General features: G+C 32.1%; 1 long non-coding RNA gene across 2 annotated transcripts; it reads left to right on the top strand.

Moving 5' to 3' along the window:
* The first annotated feature begins 211 nt into the window (after positions 1 to 211).
* LOC147657414 (uncharacterized) lies at positions 212 to 17,481 on the top strand. Of its 2 annotated transcripts, none has more exons than XR_015292514.1 (5): positions 212 to 1,002; positions 14,590 to 14,720; positions 14,971 to 15,212; positions 15,924 to 16,821; positions 16,899 to 17,481. It is a non-coding gene; the product is annotated as an uncharacterized LOC147657414 (long non-coding RNA). The 2 variants fall into 2 exon arrangements; XR_015292515.1 differs by having other exon boundaries at positions 14,971 to 15,292.
* The last annotated feature ends 2,064 nt before the right edge of the window (positions 17,482 to 19,545 follow it).

Genomic DNA, 19,545 nt, shown 5'->3' with positions numbered 1-19,545 from the left:
TTCAATTATCAAATTAATACTATAATCTTAAATAATTTTCTGTTAATTACAGTTTTAATGTTGCAATATAATTAAGGTTATCTGAAAAACATTGTCTTTTTGAATCGACCCTATCTCAAAAATAAAGCAAAGATTGTTGACATTGTTAATATTTGGCAAAGATAAGTCTTTCGTTGGAAGTTGCTCCAGACAATGCAGATTATACGTAAATAGTATACGAAACACCATTGCTTGCGTAATATCTTAATATTTTAAAGTTTTTACAAAAAGGAAAAATATATATTTTTTTCAAATTTGTGAACAATTTTCAAGAAAAAACTAAAATAATTTTGAATTGAAAAGAAAGATAGTGTGATGGCGCAGAACACGACATTTTAAAACCTGTTGCGTAATTGAATATTTCGACAGTCGAGAATAATACGATACCGAAGATCGTTATCGTATCGAAGGGCGCCACTATCGACGATACATCAGAAAATTTGAAAGTATACCAGTCAAAATACGATTATCTACGCGGTATGCGTGTCGTGTTTGAGTATTCGGTTTTTTGAACGATTTCATGATCGAAACGTGTGTAGAGATTTGTGCAATGAATTCTCCAGACACTAAAAGTTCTAAATAAAGCTTAAAGGTCGTAGAAGTTCCTGGAAATGTAACGTAGCCCGGTATTACTTGTGGATAACTCGTATTAGTGTACAAAGAGGGACGCGGGAGAAACTGATTGGCAGATTGCGTTTCATAACTGACGGGAATAGTTGGTCAATCAAGATCGGCAATTTTCAAATTTTGCCGGCGACTGATAGTTTCAGTGGAAATTGCTTACCGACGCTGAAAGAGTCAAAGACGATTTTATCGTTTCATCGATTTTATAAAATGTATCTTGAAATTATTCGGTATTCATATTAAATATAGTGGTGATAAATCTTTCGAAGAATACTGTCGAGAAAGAATCGTCGAAATTTGCTTCCAGAAAAGAATCAACAAGTTCTACGTTTCGTAAAGGTATGATATTAATATTTTATCACTTTCATTTTTGGTAATTGATTTCCTCGTTAACTTATTTTATATATAGCGAAATTAAATTGCGTAAATAAAAATTAATGGCGGCCAATATAATGGCGAATATATATTATTATATTAGTAATTGTTGAATAATTGATCGAATAATATTTTTGAACATTTCGTGTCCTTCTAAAAAATTTTTTTTTAATTAAAAACTATTTAAGAAAATCGTGACGTGTTGTATAGATATATATATAATATTTGTATTCATCTGTGCATACAGCTTGGAATTTTATACATATGTATATTATTTATAGGATATAAAAAAAAGGGATCAACTTTTTAATTTGATTAAAAAAAATGTTCGTGTTTAAAAAATACAAAAATTCAGGGGGGAAAAAACATGATTATTTTGTATTTTATAAAATCGAGTCTTCAGTTTTTTTGTATATCAAAAATGACCTTGAAAATATATCAATAAGTTGAAGGTTGAAACCTTGTATTTACTGTGAAGTGTGATATAATATATGACATATAATATATATATACATTTATACATATCTATGCATTCGAGGTTACTTTATCACGTATGTTTGTAATTTTAAATTTAATCTTTCAAATAATTTCATATTAATTACATTTCATATTAGCCATATTTCAATCACAAATTATACCCAATTTAAATAATAAAATCTGATTGTTATTTGAATCACAATATAAAAGGTATAAAAAGCGGATCAAAGCATTTTTTGCATTCGTTTCAACATTTTATCGCGATGTCTTTAAGATTCCGACTCGTTAACCTTTGATAACGAGATGGAGCTCGTACCATAAAGAAAATCCTCGAACAAAAACTTTGCGAAATTGTTTTTTGCCCGTATTGCGGACAATTGTTAATTTAATTTTGCTGACTGTCTTGTTCAGTAGCGGAAAATACAAATTCACCCGGAAAATACTTCGCTCGCATTTCCATCGAGTATCACAAATTTATTTGTTTGCAAGAAAAATAATATTGTCATTTGAATATATAATATTTTGTATATATAAATATTATTTTATTACAATTGTTGAGTATTTTATTAAATATAAATTTATTAATAATATTTAAATATAAATATTGTATTTCAAAATTCGAATTCATATTAAAAATAATTTCAGTAATCTTGTGAAAGTGACAAGATAGTATCTAACATTTTCAAAATATACATCATCATACATATAACACACTTTAGAAACTTGTTAAAGGGGATTTAATCTTAAAACTTTATTATTAAAATCTTCATTCTGCAAGATATTGTTGACAGAGTGTGCTCCATTGTAACAACATCATATATAAGTTACATCTACGATATAATGCTACTATGAAATACCGAAACATTAAAATATTCAATTAATATAGATTCTCGAAGTAGAAGCGTGAAATTTACAAATTTTATATCTAAATTTATATCTCAATTAAAATATATCGAAACAATTTGCATATCCGGTAGAGATATGAAGAACTTTGATAAAAATTTCAAAAAACCAGGCGAAATGCTAGCATAGGAATTGCATGATATGCCAGAAACGTTATTTGTCGCAAGGGATTTGAAGCAATATCTATCGTAGGCCATCGATAACACGAAAAAGTGTCTTCCAATTTTCAACCAATGATTGGCAATCACAGAAAATAATTCCTATCCAATCCCAAATAATTCAAGTTATCTTTCTCCAAGTTACCACGCTTTCTTCAATATCAATTCAATAAATATTTTATTTTCAATAAATCTTCATACAATGATAAATTCCTACGAACTCTTCGTTATTCTATTACTCTATTGTTATATTTATAACAATATCATTGAATCGATAAAAAGAATATATTTATCTTTAGATTATCAATATCACAAAAAAATATTAAAAAAAAATCTTCCCTTTAATCGTCGATTAAAGTCATTGCCAAAGAAAATACTTAATCAGATCCTTCAAAAACTTCTCTTTCTATTTCTTCCATTTTTATCATTTTATTATACTGTAAAACTAACATTCTAATCATAAGTCATCCACCAAAAAAATTTTATTAACATTTATTCAACGCAAGAAATATAAAGATAAAATATTTATTAAATATCCAACTTTCTTTTTGCATGCATTCAATACAAATATTATCACCGCTATACATTCATCACATTTTTCACCATCTTATTATTATTTCTTGTGCTACAATAAAATTATCGGAAATCGATTCGATTTTGCCGCATTGACTGTGTTATTCAAATCAGACTCCTCGAGAACTCGTATCTCTCTTCCAAAACCAACATCCCACTTTCAAACAATCATTAATCTACGTCTATATCAAGATTATTAACACAAGTTCAGTGCGGGCAACGTGAAAAAATGAAAAGATGAAAAAGATTATTTTTCACGTATCTTACTTTTATTTTATTTTATTTTATTTTATTTTTTTCAATACAAATATTGTCACGAACACAGTATGGATAATCATTTTCGATTTCATTATTGCATTTAAAATCAAAAATTCATTTATCCACCATCGAAGAAACTCTCTTCGATTTTCGGATCTGTATTATTCATCTCTCAAGAATGAGCTCTCAAGTTTCCCCACATCTTGGCGCTCTCTTCTAAAAACAATCACGAATCATCCACACTCACACCAAGAAATCCCATTAAACCATTTCCTGTTACGCTACGATACACTCACGCTACGATACACTGTAAAAAAAATAACACTCTTACCGACCGAAAAATTTTGTTTTTCCGGCTGTGCACCCAGTGTTGCGTATATACGATTGCCCGTATCGACAGTTGCCCTTAATTCTAAAATAACGCTCGTGACCCGTGTTGGAAGACGCGTTGGTCGATCTGTTTTTTTTACCGCCGCCTTAAAGTGGCCGCCTACTATCTCGTTTAAACGGTTATTCTCCGCGTTGACGCAGATGGCGAACCATTTCTAGGTCGTTCAACACCCGACTGTCTTTTCGCGCGTAATATCCTCCTCGCTTAAGGCCAACTCGTTTATCTCGAGAAACTTTAACCGGCTACTTTTTTTCTCTCCTCTCCCCTCCCGTCTCCCCCCCTCGCCGCCGCATTTCTTCTCCTCGCATTTCTCCACGGCGCGCAAGCGACACAAGTTGCGACGTGACGCGCCTCAACGTTGTTTATACCACTGAAAGTAGTAATTTCGACTATATACGTCCGCGGCAGAATGCCTGTTCAACGGGCGAGAGGATGGTCTTGGTCGTTTCACGGATGGATGCACGTTCAGGGGGCGGAGCGTGGATCTGACAATGAGCTTCGAGATTTCCACTATAACGGTTTATAAGAGTGGTGGAGATTGTAGGCTTGTCATGAGTGGAGGATATCGTAGAGTATTTTTATAAGATTTTGTGTGAATTGAAAATTTTCCAGATGTGATTTGTTGTTGATTGTTTGAAAAGATTATGTTTGTACTCGAGGTAAATACACATTTGGTGGAATGGATGAATTGTAAGACAAGCTTTCCTTTTATTGCTATTCAGATTATTGTCGAGGAGAAAGTATATAGTGTTTTCAGGATTTGGCAGATTGTAAAATTTGAAAAGTCCTCGAGAATAATATTTTTAATTTGGATGTAACGTAAAATGTTAATTCGTTTAATTCGTTAAAAAGATCTTTTTTTAGCATTTAGCATAAATATTTGGTGGAGTTGAGTTATGAATCAAGATTTCTTTTTACTGATAACGGTTTGGGAGGAATTGAGATTATAGGATTATTGTGTGATTATCATAGATGAGGAAGTATAATGTTTTTAAGATTAGTATATTGAGATATATTCGAAATTGTAAGTCGTTGAAAGTAACATTTTCAACTTACACGTGCTATAAAATGTTCATTTAAAGAGGTCGCTTTTTTACTGTAATGTCGGAGGATGCACACACTTGGTAAATGGAGCCATAAATCTGAGGTCGTAGGTCAAGGTCTTTTTTTATTAGTAATTTTTTTTTTAGAATGGAAATGGAAATGGACAACACGTGCAAACGTGTTTTCAGATGTGATATTCAAAATGGAGGTGTTTTTAAGTCGAAGCAAAGATTGTTGTCACATTCTCGAATGGAATATTTGAAAGTCTCAAAGGAAAAATGGTATCAGCAATGATATTTTCCACTCGAGAAAACGGTGATACGGGTAATAATAGCCAAGATGTGAAGGAATACAGAGATGGTTTCGTCTCTCCAAAGATAAAAGAAAATCCTTTAACGCAATTTTCATTCGACCAACCCAACACGCTTTAACCATTTTACAAAATTCCAATTTCCCTCGATTTGATACTTCATTACCTCTAATTTTCGCGATATCAATAATAATTCAAGCGTATGAACTCAATTACACTCCTGATTCCAATCCCTCTGCCAAACTTTCGAAATTCCATCCTTCTTCCTTCATGCTATTTGGGTTTAAATCAACGATGAAGTTACAAACTTTTTTTCTCGCACAACCATCGATCCAACGTATCGCAATCCCTCCTTTTCTGCAAACGAAAGCAACTCGAAGCAACTTTCTACTTTTTATCACTTTTTAACACCGTGCTTTCTTCTTGGATAATAGGATAATAATAGGAAATCCTTTAATGAAAATTTTCATTAAGCATTACATTAAGATTGATCAGTCGAAATCTCGAAACTGTTCCCTAATTTCGTGATTCGAAATTAAGAATGATTTCTTAACTAATAATGACTATTATTTTGAGTATGAAAAATTTAAAAAAACAGGAGGGAAAAAATAAGTATTTTAATTTCGACAGTTTAAAGACTTTACAAAATTTCACGCATCTAAAAATTAGATTTCGATTAATTTTTAATTTTCATGATTATGGAAAGCATTCTCTTTGTAACTACATCTTTTAGCATTAATACTATTTTTTATTGGCAATAATAGGAAATCTTTTAATGAAAATTTTCATTAAGCATTACATTAAGATTGATCAGTCGAAATCTCGAAACTGTTCCCTAATTTCGTGATTCGAAATTAAGAATGATTTCTTAATTAGTAATGGTTATTATTTTGAGTATGAAAAATTTAAAAAAACAGGAGGGAAAAAATAAGTATTTTAATTTCGACAGTTTAAAGACTTTACAAAATTTCACGCATCTAGAAATTAGATTTCGATTAATTTTTAATTTCCATTCTAAGCATTCTCTTTGTAAATATATCTTTTATGCTTTTCTATTGGCAATAACAAATTTAATGAAAATTTTCAGAATTACATTAAGATTGACCAGTCGAAATCTCGAAACTAATTTTTAATTTCCATGATTATAGAAAGGCATTCTCTTAGTGGATATACATTTTTTTCTTGAACGAAGAAAAAAGCGGTTCTGTCGTGTTTTGCCATTCTGATTCGACGCTTCTCATCAGCTTACAACGAAAGCAGACCCGTATGCTCGCTCATAAATTTTAAATTGATCGTACGATTTATAATTTCCTGTCGTCTCGCGTCTAAGAACGGAGAGCAAAACAATAAAGAGAGGTACATCGTGAAAGAATCTCGAGCCTTAAAGAGAATATAATTCGTAAGACGATTCTCGAAAAGATTCCTTCTTTCTTAGCTATATATAAAATTTATCGTTTGACAAGTTGATCCGTTCGATACCATAGTATTTACTCTTTCTGTCTTCTGAGTGAATGATCAAATTGTTAGAGAAATATACATCATCAATAACGCGCGAACAAATTGGAAAACTTATCCGCAATAATGAAAAATTTCTCAAATTTTATTTACTCATAATATTTCCTCTTAATATTTTATACTCTTTTATTCCATTAATTTTTTTTTTTTTTTTATAAAATGTAGCGTAAAGAATGAAAATTCTAAAAAAATCGATAAAATATACGATGTATTTTAAGATAAAATTTAAAAATTGAATCCACCAAGGGATTGTAATCGAAACAAGCCACCGACGTTCGATTCATACCGATGGATCCATTCTAAATCAACGCCACTAACGCAATTATCACTAATCCGATATTCTCCTCCGATCCCGAGGAGACCTCGAAACGAATCGCAAATAATTAAACTAACCGATGTAATTTACCATTCCAAATTACGGTGATCCTGTGCTATATTTGGGCGAAGCAAAGATAAATGTTTGGAACCGTCCCGATGGATCCATGCACGAGTTGTTGTAAACTTTGCGCTCGTTGATTAAAGCTCGTTGCGATGGCTTGCAAAGAATATGACATAAAATTCAATATAAATTGTGGGGATGAAGTTAAAGGAATAAAAATGATAAGGAATGTTCAACGTGGTATCGTATACTTTTTCACTTCGCGTTGTTATTCTTGCAAGAATTGTTTCAACTTTTTTCAACGCTTCATCCGTCTCTTTTTCGTTCTGTTTCTCCTTCTTTCTTAAGGGAAACACGAGTTATATTAATATTTCTAAAGTTTCAAGAACGAAAAAATCATCGTGTTTTAAATCGGTTGTTGTAAACGCGACGTAAATAACGTATAAATTTTAATAAATCCGATAAAAATGCGCAATTTCGGCTAATACGCGAATAATAATATCAAATATATTCAAATCGATATTATCCAACCACGATATTAACATCGTGTGTTGAGGTATGCAACGATAAATTCGCATAATATATCAACACCAATAAATTGAATTCCATCGACCTCATAACTTTCGTATTAATATTTATACAACGCGTGCTATTAACGAAGTGATAAGTTTGATAATAATAAAATATAAAATTTACAATCATTTTATGTATATATATATATTTTTTTTTATTAAATCGTATTGTTTGTTACGTTATATTTTTTGAAAAGCTTTATATTTTATTATAATTAATAAGGTATGAATGTTCGTGGAAAACGTAAACAACGCTTTTATTTAGAATTCGTTCGTGCAATCGGTATTTTTAGTTTTATTCTTCCTTCATATTCTGCCCTATTTGCGTTTTGCAGATTTATATTTCTCCCAAAATGTGCGAACATCCGTGGTTTATTCATCAGTGTAGAGACGTTTATTTATGTTAGGCTATCATTTCGCGCCACCGTTATCCATTTTCTACGCTCGCGCGAATTTTCTTCATTCGCGTTTCTATTTTCTGAAACTTTGAGTCTTAAGAAATAATAATTAATTTGATACTTAATTGACATTGTTTTTCACATTTTCGCTTGAGACATTTTTCGATAATTTTAATTTAAAAATCACACAAGGATATCGCGTAATCAAAACCTTGTCAGGCTCTTAGAATATTAGAATTTGAATAAATTTTATTTTATATATCTATAACTGATACACGTATGAATATTATTTGCATACGTTTACGAAATATAAGAAGAAATTAAATCTGATAAAAATTTCGATTAGAAAAAAATTTCGTTCGTGTATACGTGATAAAAGAATAAAATTTTCCAATGGAGGAGAAGAAGAAAAATATCAAAAAGAAATTACGAAAAAGTTATTTTCCACCTTTTCAAATTTATTGCAACCACCCGATATTAAAGGTTGGACACACGATGAAACACGATTCCCCATCACACAGGTAAGATGAAATACCGTTGGGTAGATGCTCAGACGTGATAAGATGTTCAAAATAACGATCGAAAGTCTGGTCCAGATACCGAACCCGAATATTTATTACGAGATAAATCGAGGTATCGAAATAGTTTGCATTCGGATGGGAGTTTTTGTGTTTCGAGATTAAGAAAAAAGAAAAAAAGAAAAGAAAGAAAGAAAGAGAGGATCAAACTGAAATTACGCGCATTTATTATTTATGCGAACGACCTCATTGACTGTTCAAAGGGTTCAATATCGTATATCGCCCTTCCGAGTTGTTGCACGAGTTCCATCGATACGTTAATATTCTACAATATTTTCTTGTTCATTTACCGTGATCTGCATTGTTTTATACGTTTGTAAAATTCCCCACGTGCTAATAATTAAACGTTAAATATTCATACGGGCATCGAATTTACAAATATTAATCTTCCGATAAATTATTAATTGATATCGGAATAATTTTTCATCGATATTAATTTATTCTCTGGGGGGGGGGGAAATTATTAATTATACCTCACGAAGTTATTATAAATTTATCGTTGAACAGTTTCCTGAGAAACCGAACGATTTTTTTCTTCCCATTAAGACTTACGAAATGAAAATGAAAATATTCGAATAATTCACGCAACTTTTATTAATGCATTCGATATCGCTTTTCCTTGAAATATTTTCATCCTGTCAGAGGCTATCTGTTAACGTCACGTGTATCGGATGTGCCGTTACCTTTACGCCGCTTCGTTTACAAACAAACGAAACGTATGAACGCGAATGTCGTTCGATCCTATCCCCAGATAAAAAGTGAAAATCGTTTTTTTCTTTTTTTTTTTATAGATATTTCTGCGAATATCTCTGCGAACGTCTCGTCGATTTTCTCGAAAAAAAAAAAAAAAAACTCGCTTACGTGTTACTACGAGCATCGCATAAACATTCGTGTTAAATATGGCGGAAATACGATGAAAATTCCCCAACTCTTCTAAAAATTTAAACCGTTTAAAACTGGTCAAGATCAATCGTGTCGAAGGTAGAAAAAGAATTCACGGTTTTAAAGCAAGTTTACCCGAATTTCTCGGCAAAGGTAGAAGGGATTTGCAGGAATTAACAATTAGAATTTCGTTTAATAAAAATACGAAGCAGCGAGGCGGGACAGAAAGCGAATGAGAAGGGCGGATGAATTCAATTAAAGTTCGGGGCGGGGATGTTCATCCTAGGCGTGTTCGTTTTAATAGTATTCGACCAGAAATTAATTAGCCGGTGTGTAACTAGGGGATTGAAGGGAGTTGGAAGTTTTCTCTTTAGGACGTAGAAATTAGGACGGAATTATATATTTAACAAACAAAGTTTCTGTTTCTTCAATTTTCTCTCTCCTTCTTTTGGGGGAAGGAGAATAAAAAATAATCGCTCGAAATCGTTTAACTTACGATCGAAGGATAATTCTCTACGCGTTTTTCATTTCCCTTTTTATTCCATTAATTATTTGATTAAAATTGGTTGAAGGAGCGGAGGGGGTCTTGCAACGATTTTCTCATCGGAAGAGGAAAAAAGTAACCGAGAGTAAACAAGATGTCTCTCCTCTTTTCTTGGAAACGTCTTCGGCGATCAATCCGGGCTGTTGCGTCAAATTTAAGTATCTTATCGAGTTGTGAAAGAGGAAGGGAGAAAAAAGAAGATTTCTTTTTATAATTTTTAACTCGGACGACACTTTTGCTTTATCTTTCTTAGAGAGAAGTTAAGAAAGCAGTTATTCTTCTCTTCGAAACAATGTCTGAATTTTGTGTTTGATGTTCGAAATATTCGTCAATTTTCGCGTTTAAAAATATCTGAAAAAGAAAGATACGAGGGAAGGAGATTCTATAATTCGGATACTGTTTCTTCTTTTTAGAATGTGAAAAATATTAGCTGTATTTTTATATGTGTTTTTATTTGTTTTCCCTGAAATATGCGATTTTGGTAACGAGATTTAAAATGGAGGAAGAATTGGAGGATTTCTGTAACTGGAAAACTATTAAAAACTTTGAATTTATTTTTTTTACTTTACATTTTTGATAAATGTAACATGACGCGTCTACAATTTCGCAACAGAATTGTTTTGGGATATTGTTAAAGTTTGAAGTGTGCAAATTCAAATTCGTTTCTTCTTTTTTCAATCTGCTTAGAAATTGGAACGAGGAAATCGTTGGCCGATCGAAAGTTTCGATTTCGCAATGTAATTGAAATTAATTATGGCAATTAATTTTCAAACGTATTAAAAATAATCGTACCATAACTCTGGCAAATTTTATTCGTTAAATTTATATTTTCGAAAATTTTGAAGATTATTTAATCGTATAATCAACTATTTAACACACTAAGCCACGAATTACCATTTTAATCAGATTAACGTCCATTGGAAAGCTGAATTACGGTTAAATATTATATCTGCATTAATACGAAACCAGAAATTATTTAATCGAAGGATATTAGCCATTCGCTATTTTCGCGTTTTATTCTTTTTTCTTTTTAAACGCTTGTAAAATTTCCATCTATATAAATACGTATTCGCTTAATGTTACGCCGATATTTCGATATTTAAAATTTTCCACCTTATCAAAATTTCTAACTTTTGATGTATTAATGAAATTCTAAATTTGAAATGTAAATTTATGTAAATAAACGAAATTTGAAATTTTGTAATAGTTTTTGGTGCGAATTGTGTAAAATTCACAATTTGCATCGATACGAGCGATAAGAAATGACGAATTGAATTTTTCCACGTCATGAATCTTTATTAATTCACTTCTCTCTCTCTTTCTCTCTCTCTCTCATTCTATGTTATTGGTAATAACAAACGAACGTTTCGATATCACGTATCAACGAGAGAAATTTTCTCTCACCGGTTAGAAGAATTGTGTTTATCGATACATTTTACCGGATAACGAATAAATTTTACTCTCCCCACGGGAGAGAAAATCGCGGAATTTTCATTTTTGTATCTCAACTTTTTCTCCCTTGTCGCGTTAATTATCACGTCGTGAATAAATATGATCATGCTTGGGATTTAATAGATTTCGAGATTAATTTGTCTCTCGTGCAATATTCATTGTACGATGCACAAATACTGAAACATTGATAGGAAAATGAGAGAAGAGATGCTCGAGGAGAATTCATTTCAATTTTGAAGGCATAGCTTTGAATCAATAAAGAGAAAACATTGTGAGCATCGAAAAGATGTTGACGATTTTCATAATATATATATATATGTGAAAATATTTGCATTTTTTTCTTTGACAATTAATATATATATATATATATATACTAATATTATAGTAAGTATTCACATTACTTTGAAAATTTGACAAAGAGTGTTTTAATTACGAGATATTCGAAATCGTTGTGCGTTCGTAATAATAATTTTTAAATGTATTTTCTTTTTTTGATAGATCGAAAGAAAAATAAAAGTAAATATTTTTTTTCTAATTTTAACGTTATCGATTTCTTTACGAGGAACGTTACGAGCTCGCATTTATCGATTTTTCTTTTGTATTGGTCGAGGGAATAAAGTCAAAGGAAGGAAACGAGTTAAACGAAGCACTTGGAAAATCAATTTTATTTTAATTCTTTAGAAAGGTGCGAATATCCATTCTACACAAAAAAAAGTTGAAAGTTTGAAACTATTATTACATGTCCTTTGGAAATTAAAAATATTAAAGTGAAAATTCGGAAAAAGAAAATTCTTTTATTCAGAAAGTATGCAAAAAAATTTGTCCTTTTATGCTTCGTACAAACATTTCTTTCTTAAAAAAAAAAAAAAAATACGCGAAAGTGATTTGAAAAGTGTCAAAAAGTCTCGAAAAAGATTGTCTTGAGAATTTTTTTCACGAGACTACGAAGTAAACGTAACTCTAATCATATTTACCATGCATATTTTTAAATAGAATTTTCTTAAGACCTTTATGAACTCTATTCGACCCTCGAGGATATATAAAGCTTTTCGATAAGCAAAGATATCACATCTTTCGAGTTATCGGTCATCTTCGTCCTTGTCATCTAGAACTTTCATTGTTGAGCACGCTAAAAATATAACATTAATATAAAATACAACATAGACTGTCTTGTTTTCCGTATTCTATGACATCGTATTAAGGATGAAACGAGTAGAATGAATGCATAACGTGATACAAGTAGTTTGCATAATGCGTCATGAGCTATCTTTTTGAAAACTATTACGCCTAAAGACACGTTTTCTTGTTAGCTATATGGTTTAGAAAAATTCCACAAAAAATATTTTTTCTTAATGAAGGAATATACGTGTCATCTATCTAATTATAAATTTAAATCTTATTTGAAAATTTGATAAAAAATTATCACGTAAGACTTTCTCGAATTTTAAATTGATTTTTTTTTTAAATTATTATTTATAGGTTAAGAAGAACTGTCACGTTAGAAGTAATTGTTACAAGAATATAATTTGACTTAAAATTAAAATAGTGCTTATATACGATCTTTTGATCTTTTAAACGTATTTGATGATATCGATATCAATACGTAATCAGAGCAATTTCTAATTTTGAATATATTGGTTGGTTTCCAATTTATTCCATTCCAACTCATAATACGATTTTCGTTTCGTTCAAATTTAATATTATCGATATCTGTTGACTGTGAAAATACAAGATTCCCAGTTAAATTTTCTTCATATTTAATCCGAATCGCAATAATTTCGATCAATTTGTCGCAATAACAAGTCTCTTCGTAACAAAATTTCAACATACAAATAAATAGACGACGTTTCATACGTGTGTAACTAACTTCAGGCAAAAAAAAGTAACTAGATGTAACTAAATTAAACTTTTCTTACCAACCATTAACCTCTTTTTTTTTATTAAAAGAAAAAGTAAATAAACAGTAATTCGATTATATTCCAAAAATAATTATTCACTTAGAAATTACTTTTAAGTAGTAGTAATTTTAATTCTTAACATCGCTTCAATCCCTTACCTCCTCTCTCCAAAGAAATTTCCAATCAAGAAATGGCCCATTTAACAGATTAAAACGATTCGAACAAATACATTATGCAAACGATTTAATACAAGAATCGGGAAGAAAACGTGACATTGGAGTTTTCCTTTTCATCTCGTGCGCGACAAACAAAATTCAATTAAAAAAAAATATTCTCCCTTTCCTCTTAAATAAAGATACCACGCATTTACCGTAATTCTCGCGTCTTTTATCGTTCTCTCTCTCGACGTACCTTTAAAGATATTTACCGACTGATTTTTTTGCTAGCCGATAGCGATACATTACCGTGTCAGGATGGATCGAAATGGAAGAAGAGAAAAAGCACTTGTGATTTTTACCTCCATGAAAAAAAAAAAAAAGAAAGAAAGAAAGAAAGAAAAAAATTTATAGAGGGATTGTTCTATATAAATTTTTCAATCGCTCTGAACGCTGCATTTTATCCATTCGCAGCAAAGGTCCAAGAACGAGCTGATCTCAAAATAAGAATTCGTTTCGAATACGAAAATGGAAATATTGTCGTTTAAAAAATTGTTTCACCGACCACTTGCTTTGATTTTTCGTTTAAAATTTCCTTTCTTTTTTTTACTTTTTTACTTTTTTAACCGCGAAGTGAATTGTTCATGATTTTATTGAGGTTTCTTTTTTTTTTTTTTTTTTTGAAAAATTAATTTAGAATTTCAAAGTACGTAGTTACGTACAAAGTACGATGTTAATATATCTTTTTCCGAATATTTTCACAAATCTTGTCATTATTCTATACTTTTACAATCTAACGATCTATTAATGAACAAAGCACACGACGATCTTAAACCAAGAATTGTAAGAATTGTGTAAATCCTATGAAATTAAAAAAGATTCGAAGCGTCATTCCGGATTAAACAAGTCACGTATATAGAAGTGAATATTGGGAAAGTTTTTTCATCGAAGAAATTCTCAACGTTGAAAGACAGATGTTGATCCACGTTGATCCGCGTGCCCGATATTTAATAATATTATCGATCTCTAACTCTAATTATCCTGGCCGATCATTTTGTTTCCAGATATTAAAGAAATCGAGGTGAACAATCGACTCGTGGAAAAGAAAAAAAAAAAAAAAAAACACATACACGCGAGCGAAGAAGAAGCGATCCTTGATGAAAAGAATAGCATCTTTAATTGCCCGGATGTTTACGTAAGTTTGAACATTTTAATTTAAAATAGCATAACAATTTCAAACATTAATTTATCGATATTCAATCTCTCGACGAATTGAAGCACAATCCGTTCTGATTAATAATTAAAGATAAGGATTAACGTTGATAACGGCAAGATGATGGTTAATTATTCGGTAATCAATAGTGGCGATTAATATTTAACAGAAACAATCAGAAGCTGATTCGATCGGAATAATTGATAATTATTATGATCGTATATACTTTCAGCAAACGATCAAAAATTATCGAGGGAAAAAATTGATCGACCATCACCAACGATGGGCATTGTTTGCCAAAAGGAAGATCGATTATAACCTGGACCACGCTTGCTTCCTTCTTCCTGCATTAATTCGAAAAATATATTGCGGTCAGAAGAGTATTGATCTCTACCGACCAAGACTTCTTTCAATATTTTTTTAACTGGAACGGTAACGCGCTGAAAAGAAGAAAAATTAAGTATATGAACACAGGTGGGTTCATAAAAAATATGAAGTAGAATTGGGAAAGGAATAAGAAATAAAGAGAATGCAAAGGAAGAATATAAATGAAGGTATATATGATAGAAAAACATAAAAATGATACAAAGGAAATGCGTGTGTGAGAGAAAGAGAGAAAGAGAGAAAGGAATAATATAGGAAAAAATGTGTGGAAAATTGTATCAAAATTGAAAACGTGGAAAGAATGAATTTTTAATCATATCTTTATAAGAAAAGACTTAGGTTTTTTTTTTTCTATGTAAAATATAAATTTAATATTAGTTTCAAGATGATTTAAGATGCCTTTAAATCCTTTAGATTTTTTCGTTAAAGAATGCTTTTGTTAAAGAGATGGTCATTAATTAAAGTGATATTAAAATACGTTAAATGAGGTATAAAGTGCTAGATAAAATCCTCAAGTTTTTATTAACACTAATTCGATAAATTGTATCAACATTAGCTCGACAAAATAATCAATTTGTCGTAATTAAATATTGTTTTTTTTTTTGCAATATAATTATATTCTTAAAGAAAATTTAAATATATTATTAATGATGTTTTTGTAAAAAAATTTAAAATTTCTCAATTTTGTTAATAATTTTTTGTACTCAAACTTCGGAACTCTATACTATCATAACCATATTTAAAACCATAAAAATAAAACCAACCGAATAAAAAGTGAAAGTAATGTAAACGATTTTACAGAGAGAGAGAGAGAGAGAAATAACAGAAACCTAAAAGAATAGTAACTATACCAGAAAAACAAACGAAAATACAATCAAAAAGGAATAAACGATTCTCCAAAAAAGAAGAAAAAGAAGAAGAAAATTGGAGTTGAAATGGTGGAAGCGTGACGAAACAGGTGAAACAAAGCGTAATATTTATATACCAATCTTATAAGAATAAAGAATGAGTTGAACAATCCATAAATATACAAGTGATACCTCGATCATCCAACCCGAACCAAGCTCAACTTCATTAAGATCAAACTAACAAAAACAAAACAAAAAAAGAAAAAAAAAAAAACAAAAAAATGATGTAAACGAATTTACGGAGGGAGAAAAAACTAGAAAATCAAACACTGGCCATCTATACCAGAGAGCAACCAATCAACAGTACACGATTCTTCCTAAAAAAAAAAAAAAAAAAAAAAAAAATAGGATCACAAAAAAAAGGACAGATGAAACATACCACATACCAAACTAGCGAGGATAAAAAGTGAGTTGAACAGATAGAGACAAAAGAAACAGCGATACTACAACCCAATTACTCGCCCTGAACCAAGGTCAAATTCATCAAAACCAAACCAAAGGCAAAAAAAAAAAAAAAAAAAAAAGTGAAAGAAAGTGAGCAAACTTACAGAGACGGGAAAAAAGAGACAGAACAAACAGACGAAAAGTATACCCCGAAAATTGCTCTCTCTCCAAAAAAAAAAAAAAAAAAAAAGGAAGAAAAGAAAAAGAAAGTCGAATCAAACTCGAAGGAGTGCAAACTCGTGACGAGGCAGGTGGAACGCAGGACGCAGTACGAAGCAACTCTTATGGAGCAGCAGTAGAGAGTGAGTTGAGCCAGAGATAAACAGAGACAAGAGGAGAAGAGAGAGGTACATATAATGGTGGCGCATGCTCCCCCTAGTTGTGCACGTATCGTAGAGCAGGCAGTTGCCCTCGTCGGTTCCAGGTACACGCGAAAATCCATATCGACGCCGTGTACCGTCTCCTACGGCCGTTGACAGAGGCCCGTGCGGACAGGACCCGTCGCGACGCAGCTTCCTCCAGACTTACGCGCCGATCCTACACACCCGGAGGTAGGCTCTTACACCGCTTCGAGCACGTGCCAACCGCCAGTCGCGTGCCACTGCTCGCCCAACACGGAGCGGATCTTTCTCGAAGGGAGAAAGGAATTTTCATCTTCGGACGAGACTCGAAGATGTGACTTTCACGAGACATCTATGGTTCCTCGTTTCGCTTTAAGATAATAATTTTTAAGGGAAGTTTTTTCTTTTTTTTTTTTTTTTTTTTGAAGAGAAGGAAAGCTGGTCGAGCGTTCGTTGGTGGGTGCTATGAGAATTTTAAAGTTGACGCATTATGAAGAGGGATTCGGATGTAATTGAAAAAGAAACACGTGTATTCAACGTCGCGCGCATATCACAGGAATATCGAAGGAAGAGATGTTTAGCAACGATTGAAATAATAAGTGAATGGACACGTTTTATACGTCCATCTATTGTATTTTGTTATAATATATAAATAGTATATATATATTGCATCGAGTTACTTTGTTTTAAAAGGAGGGAGATGAATATTTAGAAGCGGTTCTAAGAAGGATATTATCGACGATAATATTTCGACCGATGTATCGATAAACACGAGACAAAACAACAGTTTTAATCACGAGAATATTACTTATTAATATTATTTATAATTATTCTTGAAAAATATTCAGATATGGAAACAGATAATTAGATAAATTTTTTCGATGATGAACGTTTCAACAGAGACATAAAGGACTCGAAGGAGCATCCTTTATTTCAAACAAGTTTCTTTGTTTCCGGGGAGGAAACAAAAAAAAGTAATTAGAAAACGATCAAAAGAACTTCAAAGTCCAACATTATCGCACCCTCTGATATAAACCCCTGTGAAAATAAAATTTCAAAGGACAATTAGATTGAAAACGGAAAACTGGAAACAAACGCAGAAAAGACTCGACACTGTTTGAACACTTACTAGATAGAAACATAAATAAATACACAGTTCTGATACACCAGAGTTTCAAACCGTATCCATTGAAAGTTCACCGCGATGGAGGAATAGCATTTTAAAGAAGAAACCGATTCCATCGGGGGGCGATAAACGTTAGAAAGTTTGATCGCTGTCTTGAAAAAAAAGAAAAGCCAAAGATTCGAGAGAAATCCTTGGAGAATTTCATTCGAGACCAAAGTTCCTCCGAGTCCTTTTTTTTTCTTTTTTCTTACGAACAAGAAGTAAACCACGTTGTAATTTACGCGTAAAAATTTCTAAATCATCCGTGGAGAGATCATATTCACCTTATTATTCATCATAAAAAAAAAAAAGAAAAAAAACGATATTTCATCAGAGGCAAAGCAGTTGAACAGCGGAATGGACGAAGTTTTGAAACTCGTTTACCAAGCTCTATCGACTATTGATTACAAGGGACTGTGAACTTCTCGTTCGGTTCGAGAGGGAGAGACCGTGATAAACCCCTGTGTCGTTTCTCCTTACGTTGAGTTGGGCGGATACACGAACCGAGCTCTCGAGCAGAGTTTTCTCCCGAGTGGTCTCTCGATCATCTCGAAACACGGTATCGGATCTCCACCACCGAACGCCCTTTTGTTCCTGCCTTTCCACGCGCCTTTCTTCGCGACGCAATAGAACAATGGAGGGATGAGGATCACGTTCAACTGTTAACGCTCGATCCAGACGTCATCGGTTCGGTTTCTCCAATAGCTGTCGAGTGCCACTTTCAATCAATGGATCGGACCCAACCGAACCTGTTCATCTCGATCAATTCTATTTCAGAAACGGCGGCAAATTGTCGAACGAATTGAAGAAATCTCGAGAGGAGCAAAGATTTTCTTTAAGGAAGATAATCATCAATTGACTGAAACTAATTCGTAATAGCTACAGTTTTTTCCCCATTCGATGAACGCGCGAAGGAAATCGTCGAGCTGGCAAGTTTCTCCGTAAAAGTTCCTCTGTGACGTAAGGATATTTCAAAGGGATATATCCGAGGATATATCCCCCGCTTTGACGAAGGAATTCAATGAACTTCGAATCCGATGAAATCGACCTATCGGTTCCCAACTATTTGTAAAATAACCTCGCTAAAACTTTGTTCCATTCGGTGACGTAAATCGATAGAGGAGATGTATATGTATATAGTAATAATGTATAATAATAGTAATGTAAAATTCGATAAGGTGTTATTATCACCGTTTCAATACGAATCGCGTGTGTAAAGATTAAACGAATTGTTTAAACAATTCGCCCTTCCCCCCTTCTTATCCCCTGTATTTGCCTGTTTGCGGGAACCAGAGAAAGGAATCCTCGAGGATTAGCCCTCCTTTAATGGCCCAAGGATCTTGGAGGATCAACGGTATTAGTCGTGGAATCCAACCGAAAATATCTTCTTTTTCCGTGGAGAGCAACATCAGAGATTCCATAACCTGATCAACATCTGGCAATGCGAAGTGCGATTTTTTTTAACACGATTGCGACAAGGATATTAAGAAGATTGGATATTAAGATCGAAAAGGTGTGAAAGGATAAACGAATCAACGTGGATGTTGAAAAATTTTACTGAAAAT

This window comes from Apis florea, unplaced genomic scaffold (genome assembly GCF_048593485.1).
Source record: "Apis florea isolate Af1SG1 unplaced genomic scaffold, ASM4859348v1 contig_3158_pilon, whole genome shotgun sequence".
NCBI lineage: Eukaryota > Metazoa > Arthropoda > Insecta > Hymenoptera > Apidae > Apis > Apis florea.
The sequence above is the reverse complement of the archived record's forward strand: the minus strand, read 5'-3'. Positions and strand labels throughout refer to the sequence as shown.